Consider the following 17,006-nt stretch of genomic DNA (forward strand, 5'->3'; position numbering starts at 1 on the left):
CTTTTGGGAAAAGATTGATTGGAGCTGTACTCACAAGCCGTCCAGTTGATTCTTGCGAAGGGTCAAGTTCTTTTGAAGAACATTGCTGATTCTGCTCCATCATTCACTGCGCCATCTTCAGTGGGAGCAGATTTTGGATCCTTCCTTGGACGTGAACACCTCCATTGGGAGATAGTATTTCTCCGTATCAGGTACAATCCTCTCCCACTCCTTTTGGTTCAGATCTGGTTCAGTTTATGGTTCAAGATTGATCCTTGAAAATATGATTTTCTAAATAGGGAATACAATTCCCAGTTGAAGGGAGAGATAAAATTTTTGAAATTCGCCCCTTATTCCGCAATCTTTGGGCGTCCATAGGATGGATCTCTCATTCCTTCAGGGGATGGGGATGATTTTCCCCTATGGGGACGGGGATGGGGAATTTTCATCCCCATTAGTGGGAATGAGGATCCACACTAATATATATGTGTATATGTATGCATACGTTGTATATGTATATATGTACACATACATCTATATGTTAATATTTTTAAAAATATGGTTGAATCGTTTCTAATAGGATTGTAAATTTTATTTTTTTAAATAAAACTAAAAACAAAATCAAAATGGTTAACATTATAAAAAATCACGGGGAATGGGTATCCCCATGGGGATGGGGTTCCCCATTGGGACGGGGATAGGAATTTTCAGGAGGAAGGCTCCCCATCCCTGCCCCACCCTGTTGCCATTCATATATATATATATATATATATATATATATATATATATATATACTAGTAATTAAGCACATGCATTGCATGTAAGATTGAAATCCGGAGTGAACAAATTCATTATCACACACAAATGGTCGATTCGCATATATCCCTTATCTCCCCACTGAGTGCCCCACGAATTCTTGAGTAGCCAGTACTTCATGCCCTCTTCACTTGTACCATAACCAACCACTGTAACAGCATGGTTTAAATCAGTTCCACATTCCCCTGTAAAAACACCAGTTGAGTAGAAGAGGAAGTCGTTGGAACTAGCGCCTATGGCGACAGAAACTGGTTGCATTGCTACTGCCTTCAATAACTCATTCTCATCATTTGATGGGACGTCCACATATCCACTGATACTTGCTGCATGGGATGCTGATTTCTCTGTGTCGCACATTCCCTGCACTCCTCTGAAAGGGCCGAGAATGCCCAACAACATCCTATATATATTGAATTGATTGCTTTGTTAGCGAATTGTACGTATTGTAATGCTTTTTACCCTAGTTGCACTTGCACCCCAAGTTGAAAGAATCTATGCGCTCGGCATTGTTCTTGAATATGTTGAAGCGTTTCTCCTTCTCTACATTGTCTTGGTATACAACTCCATGGCGAGCCATCCATTGCTCAAACCTCTCCAACATAGATGCTTGTTGGAGAGTGCGGGCATTGGCTTGAGAAGTAGAAGCTCCTAAAATGATGATCAATAGCGAGGCCATGGCACAGGTTATGAGTTGGCACGCCATTGTCGTCTGAAGTAGCTGATAACTATATATATATATATGATGATGAATAAGAGGAGAACAAATTAAAGGCTAAGTAATTGAGGATCCATGTCCAATTCCTTTGGTGGTTTTCATTTATATAGAGTTTGCATGCATGTGCACTTCCCCAAGGAAACTATGTTAATTTCCTTGCCGTGCAGGGGGTGTTTGACTTATAACATTTATCATTTATATAGACAGCATTCCTTATCATTCCAATCAATCCAGTAGTGCAGGGTGACTAAAAATTTTCTTGAAGTAATTGGAGAGTCTAATTTAAACTATATATAGCATTGATTAAGAACTTTCTTCATACGAGAGTGTGGCAAGAATTACCTGCTTAAATTGGGGGATAACATCGTATCAAAGAAGAAAAAAAAAATGGCCGGGGGTCATATTTTCTTGCACTTTGGAAACGGAACCGTGACAAAAGCTACTTAATTTGCTTATTCTTATACAGTTATACTTGCATTCGGTCAGTCACAAGTGTCCATTTACATGTGTAAGACATACATCATATAAAACAGATGTGAGTATGTGACTGACAAAGGCTATTAGAATAAAAGTAAGTATTTGAGATGGTCTAGAGTTGGAGAATAAGGTTGTGTTTGATGTTTCCACTTTCTTCTTCAATCATTTTCGGTTGACCCATTTGTTCCTCCAAGTTGTAGGACAATGGTTTAAGAATCCGATTGAACAGGTTGACCCTTCAATCATTTTCGGTTGACCCATTTGTTCCTCCAGGTTGTAGGTCAATGGTTCAACAATCCGAGTTGAACAGGTTGACCCGTGATGTCGTCACATATATAAGTTAAGAAAACTACAAACTGAGACTAATGCTGATGAGGTTCCTCGGCTTTTGCATTCAATTAATTGGAGAGTCCAACTTGAAACCGTAACATTCATTAAGAACTTTCCTGATCATGTCATATGAGAGAGTGGCATCTATTACATGCGCAAATTGGAGAACATATTTTCTAGCATAGGGGACGCAATCATGACCAATGCTACTCTTTCCTAGACCACAAACTATTCAATGTTTAATGAGTTCGAATCTATTTTTTTCTAGTCTTGTACTTCCATTCACTCTCTGACAAGTGTCCATTTACACGTATATAAACACTCGTATAGATGAAAATACACATGTATTGATAAGTGATTGATGAGGGGTGGTCTAACCGTTCAGTTACGAAGAGCCACGTGATTAGCCCGAACCGTTTAATGACACCTCAGTGCCATATGGAGGCAGGTCGCACCTGCCAGGTCAGCCCAAGCCAACCAGCTTGACCTGCATCTCGACTAATGGAAGACCAGCAGATTGCTCCACAGCGATGTGGAGCACATCACCTCGGGAGAACGAGCCAGTGACTTTGGATGCCAACTTGACCTCCCTGACCGGGTTGCCAATGACTTGAGTAGTCGACCGACCTCTGGATTACCGACATACATGATGCATTGTTTTTATCTGATTAGTACGCCTATCGGTTCCTAAACAAATGGCGGAACGTTGTCCATGCCTTCTCAAGGTACTCGTGATCCATTGCATTTTATCTCTCTAGTTCCTATAGTCTCCCTTCGCTTTCTTACTCACTAAACTCGACTAACTCAAGCATTGGAGTGACTACCTCAAGTCAAAACCCCCAGGTACTCTAATATCTTTCTTCTTGCAGATCGGTCTGTCAATCTCAACACCACTCATCCGAGTTGTCCTCTAGTAGGGAAGTTAGGCGATTCGATCACCATCAATTGAAACCATATGTGGGAACCAAAATGAAAAAGCCAATTCAACCTCTCACCACATTAGTCATAACCCAGCATGTCTTCCCCAAAGAACAACCAAAATGAAGGAACCTCCATTGGGGGGCAAACGTAAGTAGTTGAGCCATCGGCGTTCCTACCAGTGTAGATCATTTACAGTTTCAAGAGTTGATGTTGTATGTCTGAAGCATTGACCTGCGCATGTAGTCCTGGAAGCAGCACTTCACTGCTCTTGGGCCAATGCAGCCCAGATGTCATTGCAGACGCAGCCACCACCCAAGAACCAGAATGTCAACAAGTTAGTAACCCCACCGGATGACAAATGTTGTCTTCTCAAAGCCTCAAAGAACCTTGCTAGGAGTTGGACTTCCTAAGCACAAGACACCACTTATGCCCCTAACGTGGAAATTAGTAGGGCAACCACCTCGGTCAGGTTGGACAACATGGCCTCGGCATTGGGGTCCAAGCAAAACAGGCGTAGGAGGCACCCAAGGCATAATCCCATCAAGAGCCGACTCGGTCCTTAGGTGGATGGTCGTCAGACAAGCCCGCCTAAAGAACAAGAAGTAAGTCTGTCAAACACCTCGACTGCTCCTCAATTCATTTGGGCTTTGCCCCTTTCGGCCAAGATCCTTGCTGAGCCCGGGCCTAATAATTTTTTAGCCTCGAACCTAGAGACTTAGGACTAAATGACTTACATCGTTGACCACATCAACAAATTGTAAGCTTTGATGTAGCTGCATGAAGAAAATGAGGTAGGAAAGTGCCTCGCCTTCCCAACCATATTCCGCCAGACTACCCAAATGTGGTACTCAAGCTTGGCCCGGGCTCCACTAAGACCTAGGACCAGATTGTCAACCTGTTTACGACACACTTTGCTACCTACCGATGTCACTCGAAGACATCCAACTACCTAATTACGGTATACCAGTGTTCTGTATATCCAGAACCATGACCCCGCTATACAGATGACTGCAACAATCCACGACGTCTGAGACCCCCACCTGAGAAGGTTGCTTGTGAAGAACCTCACAAAGGATAAAGGGAAGTTCCTTAACCATTACCAAAAATATATGAGCATCGAAGAAATGCTTCATGCACACGAAAAGCTTGTCGGAGCCGGCAAGAGAAAGGAACGTGATAATGGCCAAGGCAAAAGAATTAGCAAGCATAGTTGTAGAAGCAACAGGTCGCCTAGGTGCTCCAAGTCACTGAAATGCCGATTCAAGTCATCCCTTGCCACTCCAGGTCATTGACAAGACGCTTTAGGACTCCCCCCATTGGCGGTTGACCTGGAAATAGAGTTGTTCACGGGCCGGGTTTTGGACCTGACTTTACACTATGTCATGCTCGGGCTTCGGGCCAGACTCATTCAAATTTTGGCAAAAGCTAGGCCCGAGCCTGGCCCATGAACAGGTCTACCTGGAACTGCTCCCAAAGCTCGGCGTGGATAGAGCTCACCCATTGGAAGATGTCATCCTCGTGTTGATCTTAGATATCAAGCCCAAGAAGACAATCCAGATTGGACCACAACACGATGAACCTCCACGCTTCTAAATTAGTAAGTTTTTTACATTCAAATATTGATGTATTTTCCTGGTTGAGTATCGGCATGCCTAGCATAGACCCCTTTGTTATTACCCATAGATTTAATATAGTTCCCTTGGTTATACCTATAAAGTAGAGGAAAAGGAAATTCACCCCAAAGCGGTGTAGGACAATTGACAAGGAGGTTGGGAAGGTCCTCAAATGTGAAGTGGCATATATGCGTCGGCTATACAGACCTGAAACAAGCTTGACCAAAGTATATCTTCCCACTCTCAAGGATAGATAGACTAGTTGATTGCACCTCGGGATTCAAGCTGTAGAGATTCATGGACGTCTATTCTGGTTTCTAGAAGATCTAGATGGATCCAGCAGACCAAGAGAAAACAACTTTTGTAATCTAGATGGATCTAGAAGATCTAGATAGATCAAGCATAGTTGTAGAGGCAACAGGTCGCCTAGGTGCTGCAAGTCACTCAAATGCCGATTAAAGTCATCCCTTGCCGCTCCAGGTCGTTGACAAGACGCTTTGGAACTCCCCCTATAATGTACAAAAACTACACACCATTGAACGCGAGGAGGGGGAAGATCTTAATGAATATTAAATCATTCAATTGCTTGAAGTGGTCAAATCACTTGAAGGGAAATTCGGAGAATAGGAATCCGAACCAGTATTGCCACTATCACAAGGAGAGGGGGGGGCATTTGTGGAAATTCATTAAGGAGGACCAAGCTGTTGAGGAACCCACAAAGAGACCAGCCCCAACAGAATGAATGGGCACTCATCGGGATGATCAACAAGTGCACAGGTGGGTCAATAGTAGAGGCTAAGGACACAACTTGAGCAATGACAAAGTGAAGCCCTCCAAGAGAATAAGGATAGAGGAGGTGATTTATTTCATCGATGATGACAAGAAAGGGGCTCACTAACCCATGATGACGCGATCATAGTGAGGTTGATCATCCATAACTATGAAGTGAAGCACATCTTGGTGGACAGTGGAAGCTCGATGGACATCTTATTCATGGAGGCATTCGAGAAGATGAATCTACAAAGGAAGTATTTCTTCCCTACTGACATGTATCTGGCTGGTTTCAGTAGGGACATCGTCTAACGTCTAGGAAGGATTAAGCTATTTGTTATAGTGAGGACGATGCCGAACAAGATTTCATTTGACCATAATCTTTTGGCCGTGGACACACCTTCATCATACAATGCTATTCTTTGTCGCCCTATGCTGCACACACTTTGAACCTTGGTAACCACATACTACATGGCCACAGAATTCCCCACTAAGAATTGAATTAGGGTAGTGTATCTAGAGTCCCGGAAATGTTACATGGTGGCCTTGAAAGGCAAGGAAAAGTGGTCATTGGTGGTCGACCTAAAATTGCTCCCAGAGCTCGGCAAGGATAGAACTCACCCATTGGAATATGTCATCCCGGTGTCGGTCTTAGATACCGAGTCCAAGAAGACAATCCAGATTGGTTCATGACTCAATGGACATCTTATTCATGGAGGCATTCGAGAAGATGAATCTACAAAGGAAGTACTTCTTCCCTACTGACATGTATCTGGCTGGTTTCAGTAGGGACATCGTCTAACGTCTAGGAAGGATTAAGCTGTTTGTTATAGTGAGGACGATGCCGAACAAGATTTCATTTGACCATAATCTTTTGGCCATGGACACACCTTCATCATACAACGCTATTCTTTGTCGCCCTATGCTGCACACACTTTGAACCTTGGTAACCACATACTACATGGCCAAAGAATTCCCCACTAAGAATTGAATTAGGGTAGTGTATCTAGAGTCCCGGAAATGTTACATGGTGGCCTTGAAAGGCAAGGAAAAGTGGTCATTGGTAGTCGACCTAAAATTGCTCCCAGAGCTCGGCAAGGATAGAGCTCACCCATTGGAATATGTCATCCTGGTGTCGGTCTTAGATACCGAGCTCAAGAAGACAATCCAGATTGGTTCATGACTCAATGAACCTCTACGCTCTAAATTGGTAAGTTTTTTACATTCAAATATTGATGTATTTTCCTGGTCACCTGCTGACGTGCCTGGCATAGATCCCTATGTTATTATTCATAGACTTAACTTAGATCCCTTGGTTAGACCTTTAAAGCAGAGGAAAAGGAAGTTCACCCTAGAGAGGTGGAGGACAATTGACGAGGAGGTTGGGAAGCTCCTCAATGCCGACTTTATCAGAGAAGTAGAGTACCCGAGATGGATAACGAATATGGTGATCGTGAAAAAGGAAAATGAGAACTGGAAAAGGTGCGTCGACTATACAGACCTGAAACAAACTTGCCCAAAGTATATGTTCCCACTCTTAAGGATGGACAGATTGGTAGATGCCACCTCGGGGTTTGAGCTGCTGAGATTAATGGGTGTCTATTCCGGTTACAAATAGATCTAGATGGATCCAGCGGACCAAGAGAAAACAACTTTTGTAACTGAAATTGGGTTGTATTGTTACAAGGTCATGCCTTTTGGCCTAAAGAATGTCAGGGCGACCTACTTGCGTCTTGTAAACAATTTCTTTTTCAAATTTAATTGGAAATAAAGTAAAAGTTTATTTAGATGATGTTTGTTGATCTAAAGAATGTTTGCTACTCTAAGAAAATATAACCTGAAGCTCAATCCAAACAAGTGTGTCTTTGGGGTCACATCGGACAAGTTCCACAATTACATAGTCACTCGATGTGGCATTGAAGCCAACCCTGAGAAACTTAAAGAAATTTTAGATATGTAACCAAGTGAATGTAAAGGCAATTCTAAATAGTTTATCCCTCAGGAAGGAGGTCGGTGTGAGGAATGTAGAGGCATGTACTGACTCCTAGCTCGTGGTGAACCAAGTGAACGAACATTATGAAGCTCAGGATCCTTCAATGTTTAAGTACTTGGTGAAGGTGTGTGAGCTAATTAGACAGTTTGATACTTTATCTATCCACCAAATACCGAGATCCAAGAAGGCACAAGATGACGCGCTTTCATAGCTGCCGGCTCTATTGACAACACCAAGAGGACAACATATGTAGAAGACTTGTTGCGCCCCAACATAGAGAGGGCGATAGAAGAGGAGATGGCTCCTGTGCAAGTCATAGAACTGAGCAAGATGGATTCACTTTTCGTGTATCTACATGGTGGGTGTCGAATCCAACAAAAAATAAAAGTCCTGCTCAGATTAAATATTTTTGTATATAGTGATGAGCAAGGTCATCTCCACAGGGATTGGGTGGATTTATTTCCAAGAAAATGAAATAGGGGGTTGTTGTAAAGATAAGGAAAATAAAATGAAATAAAATAAAGCAAGGATTAAATCGATGGGAGATAGCTTCTGGTTGAAGGGACAAGTTCAGCCTTGATTCTTATCGTTGATCATCGATGCAAGGATAAATTCATATGTTTATGAATAAATTGGTTATAGCCATTAACAAGCTCTAACAGCCAGCCTCTACTCGTATTTCTCAGCAACCAAAACAAGATCTTTGATTGCTTCTCTTATTAATAGACAATCCTAAACAAGCTCCTAGGATTTAATCTATTAATAGCATTAAGAGGGGAGAGACCCAATTCTGGTCAGCGATCTCACAAGCTCGGACCATTTAAACCAGATCATATATCCTCCTAACATAAATCGAAAACTTGTCCATAATCAATTTATGTTAGTTTCCACCATGATTAAACCTACCAATCATATACGAAATTAGAAGTTCAATCGGCCATAGATTATTCTCATTGAATGAGCAAGGGATCCTTCTTGCTTAATCAATAAAAATAATCCTCACAGGAAATCGCAAAAAACATATGAATACCTATAAACAATGAACTGAAATAAAAATCAATTAGATCTCACAATGTTTAAGAATCAAAGCTTCCCTAACCTTTCAACCAGAAATCAAAAGCTTACACACACTTCATGTAGAAATCGTAGCTTCCAGATGAGGGGGAAGGGCGTATTCTGCTTCTTTTCTCCCTTCTTGTTGAATTCTTGTTTCCAATATTTGATGATGCCTCCTTGCTAGTCCGCCCTCCTTTTTATAGCCTTAGGGGCGTATTCTGCAGGGCTCTGAATAGTTAGTACAAAAGAAGAGAAACAAGGAAGAACAAGTAAAGCCGAACTTACCACCATGATTTGATGAAGAGTTGTGCTCTCCAAGAGCTACTGGTGTGGCTACTAGCTTCCTTCCTAATACCGGGGAGACTCATACCCTGGGCAAGCTGCTCGGCCACCCCCTCTGTCTCAAGGGTGCCTTTTGGCCAAATCAACCATTGTGGCACGTAAACACTGGCCGAGCCCTTAGTCGAAGGATGTTCCGGAGTGTCCCCCCTCTGCAATGAGAACCACTCGAGTTGAGTCGTGGCCTCCTCGGAGTCAACTACCACAACTTCCTCTATGTACCTTGGCCTCTTCCTCTATTGAGGGGTGCATTCTATCGAATGGCGATGAAGCTCCATGGAAGAAGGAGCCCTAACGAGCACCTTGGTGTTCGACCTGGCTGATAGGTAGTAATACCCCTACTTGTGCTTCTTCAAGTGGAGAGTATCTAAACATTAGTAGGGTAATCTCAATATCCTTGAGAGTGCATTTGTAGAGCAACCCGACCAGATACAAAAATGAGTTCGGCATCAACTAAATAGGTAGGACTCGATGCCACCTCAAGACGACCACTACCCCCAGATCTAAAGGGAACCTAAGGCTGAAAATAAAACTATGGATGCACACACAAATCTCCTTGGGACGGGCCGAAGTGGCCCTCTCCCTGACCCTAGGACACCTCAGTTTGTTCTCTTTGGGAATGCGGTACACTTCTCAGATCTGAGCCAGGTCGGTCGGAGAAAGAGTACACGAAGCAAATAAATAGAAAATAATAAAAAAAATAGCTAGGGTTGATAGTGTGATAGTCCAATCCAATCAGGACAAATGCTACATCCCTACGAAACTACAATCTGCAGATCGATCTCCATATGCAATCTCTATCTTCTCTGTAAGCTCCAACGATTTCTCTGATGTAAAAAAATAGAAAAACCTTAATTTCTATTGTTTACATCAGAAAAACTTAATACATTCTTTCTAGAAAAAAAATAATTAATTACAGACCAAATAATCAAATTAATAAATTTGGTGTGCACCGATCTTGCCACCATCAAGAGTTCGATCTCCAACACACTTTCAGGAATCCATAATAAAACAATTCTATAATATATAAGAATATATCTATAAGAATGTTAGATCATTGGCCCACTTTGAGAACCAAATTCTTAGAGATTTCTGCTAACTGCTCAAATTGGCTACACTAGTTCTTGCCGATTTGAGTTTTGGTTCAAATCTAGTTTGGTTTAGTCCAAGGGCTGAACCTGACTTTGATATCTTTGTTGGAGGGTTAGGATCCATCATATGGATGGCCAAACCATGCTTGATGGCTGGGCAAATTTTCAAAAATTTATTAATCCTTTTGGGAGTTGAATTCCCTATGTTTTGAAAAACTGTATTTTTCATGATTGGTCTTGCACTGAACTGGACCAGATTTGAAACCAATCAATGAGGGAAATCTATACTTGATATGGATACCACAAATGCAGATCCCATGGTGGAAACTTACGCCCAAATCAGTCCCAAAGCCATTCTCCACTGAAGATGGCGCAGTGTGTAGGTGAAACTGATTCAACAGCATAATTTTCAGCAAAACTACAACCCAACTACTTAGATCGAAGTGGGGAAGGTGAGCCTAAAGTTCATCTGATTCTTGAAAGCCTAAGTTGTGATAGGGTTTCTTGAAAGACAAAAGAATAGAAGAGAGAACAAGAAAGAGTGGTGTTCTACTCTAGTTCACCGTCTTCTTCTTTTAGCACTTTATGGAGCACTTTTCCTAATCAAATTAGGTGATTATCCAAATCTAATTTGGATCTGGAATCTATTAAGAGATAAGCCTTATCCTCTTAAGAGGGTGGGTGCTCTATACCCATTTCCTATCCCAGATTCGACCTAGAGCACAAGACAACTTAATTTGTTATGTGACAGTTTACTTAATTTTATTAATTATAGGCATTAGGCCAATTTCCTTCAAAGGATCACGACCCAAGATGTTGCATGGACAACTTAGGCCTAATTTGTATGGCGTGCGACCCCACAATGATCTCACATAAGTCCACATGGGTTCAGCCCAGCCTTTATGAAAAGACTTGACCGAATTTATTGTTAAACGTAGTAAACCCATGACCACATCACTTTGGGTTCAATATGGGCCCAACATTTACACTTAAATGATCATTGAATTCAGCCATCTTATGAAGATCCAAGGATAATGAACTTATGTAAGATAAAGACACTCAGAAAATCAATGCTGTAATGGTCTCTTACACTTAACCTCTCAGACCATAATGGTCACAACAGTACTCGACAAGAAATGACCTCTCCCTTTGCTGTAAGGTACAATGTCACACTCTCTGTTTGGATGGATTCGGAGAATTAAAACATTTTGCAAACATTTTTCATAAAACATTAATATAATTCCGAGAATTAAAACCTCCTGTGAGGTACATTGGCGGTAGTTTAGGTTTCCATTAGAGAGAATGTAAACCTATCATTTACTTTATCTTACAAAGAGGTTGATCCTAGTATTATGATCACCCATTCAAATGAATTCTCTGACAAAGGACACAACCATGACAAAACGCTACAAATTATGATCACTTTGTCTCACTTGGTCGTGTCTCGATTATGGAGTATAATTAAGTTGATAAGGAGCGGACTGCGGAAATTGCTCATTTGATGATGGATGATCCAAAACAGAAGCCCCATTACTCAAGTGGTAAATTAATGTTGTGTTTTCTTATCTTCTGCACACAATTACGGCCTACTGCTGCATATATAATTTTGATTTCTAACTTGTCTTCAAAGTCCAGTGTAAGCTAGCGCACACACAGATATAATCCCCCTTAAATCACACTTGTTGGTATCCCAATCTAAGAACTCAAAAGAGTGAGGGCTGACGTCAGCCCTTAACCTAATCCCCCTTGGCCCAATATTAAACTAATTAGGACAAACTAAGTAGACCAAAAAATCCCAATGTAATCTGAGATGTCAGACAAGAATCTGATATGAACAAATTTGAAACCTTTGCTCGTCCATAAATCTCAAGAGACACCATTCCTAAGCTCTGGGATCGATTGCTGCTACATCAAATACATAAATTTCTTAACCAGCATGGGTACTTTTTCATTCTTGTTAATTAATTTTCGCATTAATCTCCTTTTAACAGAGAGGTGGGATTTAGGTAAATTAACGATTAATCCGAAAAAGCATTCACTCTGCATCGATACTTTATATATAATATAAATCATATAAAAAAGTGGCATCTATTACATGCGCAAATTGGGGAACATATTTTCTAGCACTTAGAGGACGCAACCATGATGAAAGCTACTATGCTATTGGCTGGACCATAAACTATTCAATGTTTAGTTTAACCAGTCAAATCTAATTTTTTCTAATCTTATACTTCCGTTCACTCTTTGACAATTTCCATGTACACGTATATAAACACATATACATGAAAATACACATTTAGAAAGGCTATTGTTCCTTCATTAACTTGAAAGTACATTCCTATATCATTGCAACCACCCACAGCATTAATTGGCACTGATTGCGTTCTATCTGTGCAAAGTCTAAGGCAGTGTTTTAAAACCGATCAAGAGGTTGAGCCACTGGCCCACTGCTGGGTCACAGGTCATAGGTTCAACCATCCAAATCGGATGGATTAGAGTGTGACACATCACCCGCTATATTAGCGTATAAATTATTTATTATATAATAAAAATGTATAATTACATTTTATATGTAATATATGTATGTATATATATGTTTAGTTCAGGGTCAATTTATATATTTTAGAGTACAATACAAAAACTTCCCTTGAAGTTTTTGACAATCATAAAAACCTCCCTTATAGTTTCATTTTAGCAAAACCTCCCCACAAAATTAATAAATACCTCCCTTCCGTCAATGATCAAGACGGAAAACGGTAAAGAGATGATCATTTTTTTCAAAATACCTATTTTACCCTTTCTCGAATACTGTTCATCTTCTTCCCTGTTCGAACCCAGAAGCAGAGGCAGCAGCGGCACCCCTCTAAATCCAACCACTTCCTCTTCTCTAATCTCTCATCTTCTTTGGCTTCTTGTTCTTCTCCTTTTTCCCTTTCTCTATCTGGTTGCAGCAGTAGATTCGAACTCAGCGTCGATCCACCTTCTCCCACCATCTTTCTTCCCCCTCTGTGCTTCCTCTCTTTCTTCTCCATCTCTTTTCTTCTTCTTGTTCCTCCTTCCCCTCCTTTCTTCTCCTTCCCCTGTCGGCGTCCATTTTCGGATCGCTTTCTAGGTTCGAACGGGGAAGAAGATGAAATTCTTTACCACACACCACATTGGTATAGGCATAGGCATAGGGTGCCCTTGGTTTTGAAATTGTGTTTTTTCTTTTTGACTAATGAGTAATGACTACTACATGGCTTAACATGTTTCTCGATTGAAACAACTCCTCAGTCATCAAAATCAAAAGAAAATCTGTGAAATCCAAATTCTTTCTTAACATTAACTCAGAAGTCTCTCTGAATCCACAATTCCACAAACACGAACAAGATCTCAGATCCGAGGTCTTCCCAAGTCCCAACTCCATGATTACCATCTTGTTTTCTTCAGAACTTCTATTTATTATTTTCAGATTATTAATTTCTTTTGTAATCATTTTTAGATCAAAACCAAGGACACCCTTTCTTCCCCTATCGGTGGTAGAAAACAAGGGCGATGGAAGGGGACAATGCTAGAAGAAGAAGAAGAAGAAACAGAGGAAGAAGAAGAAGAAAAGAAGGAGAAGAAGAAGAAGAATGGAAAATAATAAGAAGTCGAAGAAGATGGGAGAAGAGGAAGAGATCAGATTTAAAGGGGTGTTGTTGTTGCCTCTACTTCTGGGTTCGAATGGGGAAGAAGATGAGAGGCTCGTGCCCCCTGATCATGTGCCTCACAAGACAGGTGTCGGAGTCGATGAGTCGTGACCGTATGTGGGATGGGCGTCAGTTCGTCTAGGTTGGGTTACTTCTGGCCCAGAGCCGGTGGATGAATTGGCTTGATCACTCAGTGTCGTTTTGCACTACCAAGGTCGATGATGCGTGTCACGCATCGGATTGGGCTGTCAAGTCGGCTGCTCCGCATTCTTTAAATCCGAGAAGATCTAAGCTATCTGTTTCTCTGTAAATGGGGTGCTAGTTGAGGCAAAGATCATCATTTGCCTTCTTCATCCTAAGCTTTCAGAGACCTCATCCATCAACTTAGCCAATCTCCTAACCTTTAGAGACCTCACCAAAACAGAACTGAGGGCCTTGTCCCTAGTCGAGAGGTATAGGAATAGTGTGTCTCCACGAAAACCTCATCGCGTTCTTTGGTGCATTGGAAGTCCTTCAGTTTCTTGATGGCTCGAAAGAAGGGTAGGCAGCAGTCGGCCGATTTCGACATGAATCGGATGAGGGCAGCCACTTGGTCGATAAGGCTCTGAGTTTCTTTGATCGACCGAGGTGGTGCCATGTAATGTATAGCATGAATCTTCTTGGATTGGCGTCAATACCCTACAATGTGGCGAAGAAGACCAAGAATTTGCCCCAGGTGACACCAAAAACACACTTACTGGGGTTAAGCCTCATGTTGTACTTCCATAGTGTAGCAAAGGTCTTGGCAAGGTCCGAGGTGTGCTGGTTAGCCTTCATGCTCTTGATAACCATGTTAGGGGTGCAACTTGAGCGGGCTTAACCCGAGCCCAGCCTGGCCCAACACGATTTTTTTCACGGGTTGGGTTAGATTTTCTAGACCTCGGGTTGGACCTGGGCTTGAAAAAGTAGGTTTTTATTTTTTTCAGGTTGGGCTCGGGTTGAGGTCTTAGGTAACCCGAGCCCAGCCCGATGTATTGTACATGTAGTATATAGTTGAATCAATGAATCGTATGTTAATATGTTATTGTGTTGGCTTAATGGTGGTTGTTTAATTAGTAAATTACTAATTTAGTATTAGGTGCCATGTGTCAATTGCCAATGCCATTACTCAAAGTCATTAATTAGTTTCTTAAGTTTCTTTTTCTAGACACATTTCCCTATATGAGACTTTGACGTTTCAAATTCTTTTAATTCGAATGCCATTTTGGCAAGTTGGCAACATTAATTAAGGAAACCCAAAGTTTAAACCGCCAAAAGCCCAAAAGTCCAAAGCGAGTGGAAACTTATTATGGCAAGTTGGCAACATCAATTAAGGAAATCGAAAACGAGTAAAAACTCATTAGGCTCATTAAATTTTAATGTGGGGCTTTGGCCTTTGGGCTGATTAACCAATTCAAGTTTGGCCCAGGCCCGGGCCCAACCCGAGTGCCTAAAATTTTAGTGCAGGCTGGGTATGGGTTGAATAATTCGGGCTTGACCTCGGGCTCGGGCTTTAGGTCCTATTCTTAGGGTTGGGCCTGGGTTGAGCTAAAACCCGGCCCAGCCTGCCTGAATTGTACCCCTAAACCATGTCATTCAAATAGGTTTTGAAGTTTCTTCCCATCTGGTGCTTGAAAACTTTGTCCACAAGCTGTTGATAGGTGGCTTCGACATTCTTCAGGCTGAAGACCATGCTAAAGTGACCACTACTATTGTACGATTCCTATTATCTCTTCGAACTCACAGCGCAAGGGAAAACTACTATTGGAAATCTACCTTTTATATCCCGGAATATCCGAATGTGTGATTTCCCCTAAGCCTTAGCACAGGTTGGCAAAATTTCCTTGCTGTAATTAATTAGAGAGTCCAACTTGAACCATAACATTCATTAAGAACTTTCCTCTTGTCATTTGAGAAAGTGGCATTTATTACATGCGCAAATTGGGGGACATATTTTGTAGCACTTAGGGGACACAATCATGACCAATGCTACTCTTTCCTAGACCACAAACTGGTCAATGTTTAATTAGTTCAAATTTATTTTCTTTTAATCATGTACATTCGTTCACTCTATGACAAGTGTCCACTTACACGTATATAAACACTAGTATACATGAAAATACACATGTAATTGATAAGTGATCGATGAGGGGTGATCTAACTGTTCAGTCACAATGAGCCACGTGGCTAGTCTGAACCGTTTAATGATACTTCTGCTATTAGATAGTGTATGCCCTTAGCTCCAATCAAATTGATGTGTTAATACATTTATTGTAAATAAGCACATAATTGTTTCATGTTATGATTGGTGTGTTTCTATATTATTACTTTAATTACTTCTTAAATTAGACATTTATGAGACTCATATTAGTTTAGAATGTTCTCAGTCGTTGGATAGACTTGGGGAATTTATCCTAACAAGGTTAACGCTAATGTCCTCTCAAGAAGGTTGGGGCAATTTGTCACAACTGTCAGGGTTGGACCCGAAGCACAGACTACAAGAAAATTGACTCAAAATACAATTTTTAGCAACAATTGATTAGTGTTGTTGCCAAACCGATGTATTGGCAACAGTTATTCTACAACTGTTGTGAATTGTAACACAACTGTAAGCAATGATCATAAAAATTGTAGTGGCTTAAATTGGGGAGGGATGTCAATGGGTCAAGTTTGTACAAGTTTTGTTTTTATTCAAAATCGATTTAATTGACTATAAGAAGAAGTTGTATTAAATTTGACTTAAATAGTTTTTTATATACTAAAGTTTGAAAAAGTAACTTGAAAATAGAACCATTCTCTTACACCTATATCAAAATTATGAAAATTAAAAAAGTTGTAGAAAACTATGTAAAAGTCATTAAATATTTAAAATGATGAAAAATGTTTGAAAATTATATACTAATAAATAGGAATGACAATTTTTCTTGTCCTTGTTTGGCATTTGATTTCCCCAAGCCCAGAGGGTTGGGAATTGAGATTGCCTTGATGGAGATGGGGATTGATAGTCATACCTAACCAAGGACGAGGATGGGAAGTGAATTCCCTACCCCACCTCAACCCCAATTATATATTAACATTACAATAAATTAGATTTTTAATTACCAAAATCGGCCTAACAAACTCGTCATTGTAAGGTACTAATTAGGGCTGCAAGTCGGGTGGGTTAGGCTGGGTTTGTGGTCAACCCAAGCCCAATCCTAAGATTTGGGCTTGAAC

At 40.9% G+C, this 17,006-nt stretch overlaps 1 pseudogene; it reads right to left on the minus strand.

Moving 5' to 3' along the window:
- Window positions 1–780: 780 nt before the first annotated feature.
- On the minus strand, window positions 781–1,498 carry LOC148802966 (KDEL-tailed cysteine endopeptidase CEP2 pseudogene; annotated as a pseudogene).
- Window positions 1,499–17,006: the final 15,508 nt, after the last annotated feature.

This window comes from Nelumbo nucifera, chromosome 1, assembly GCF_055504915.1.
Source record: "Nelumbo nucifera cultivar China Antique chromosome 1, China Antique-T2T, whole genome shotgun sequence".
In the NCBI taxonomy this organism is placed as follows: domain Eukaryota; kingdom Viridiplantae; phylum Streptophyta; class Magnoliopsida; order Proteales; family Nelumbonaceae; genus Nelumbo; species Nelumbo nucifera.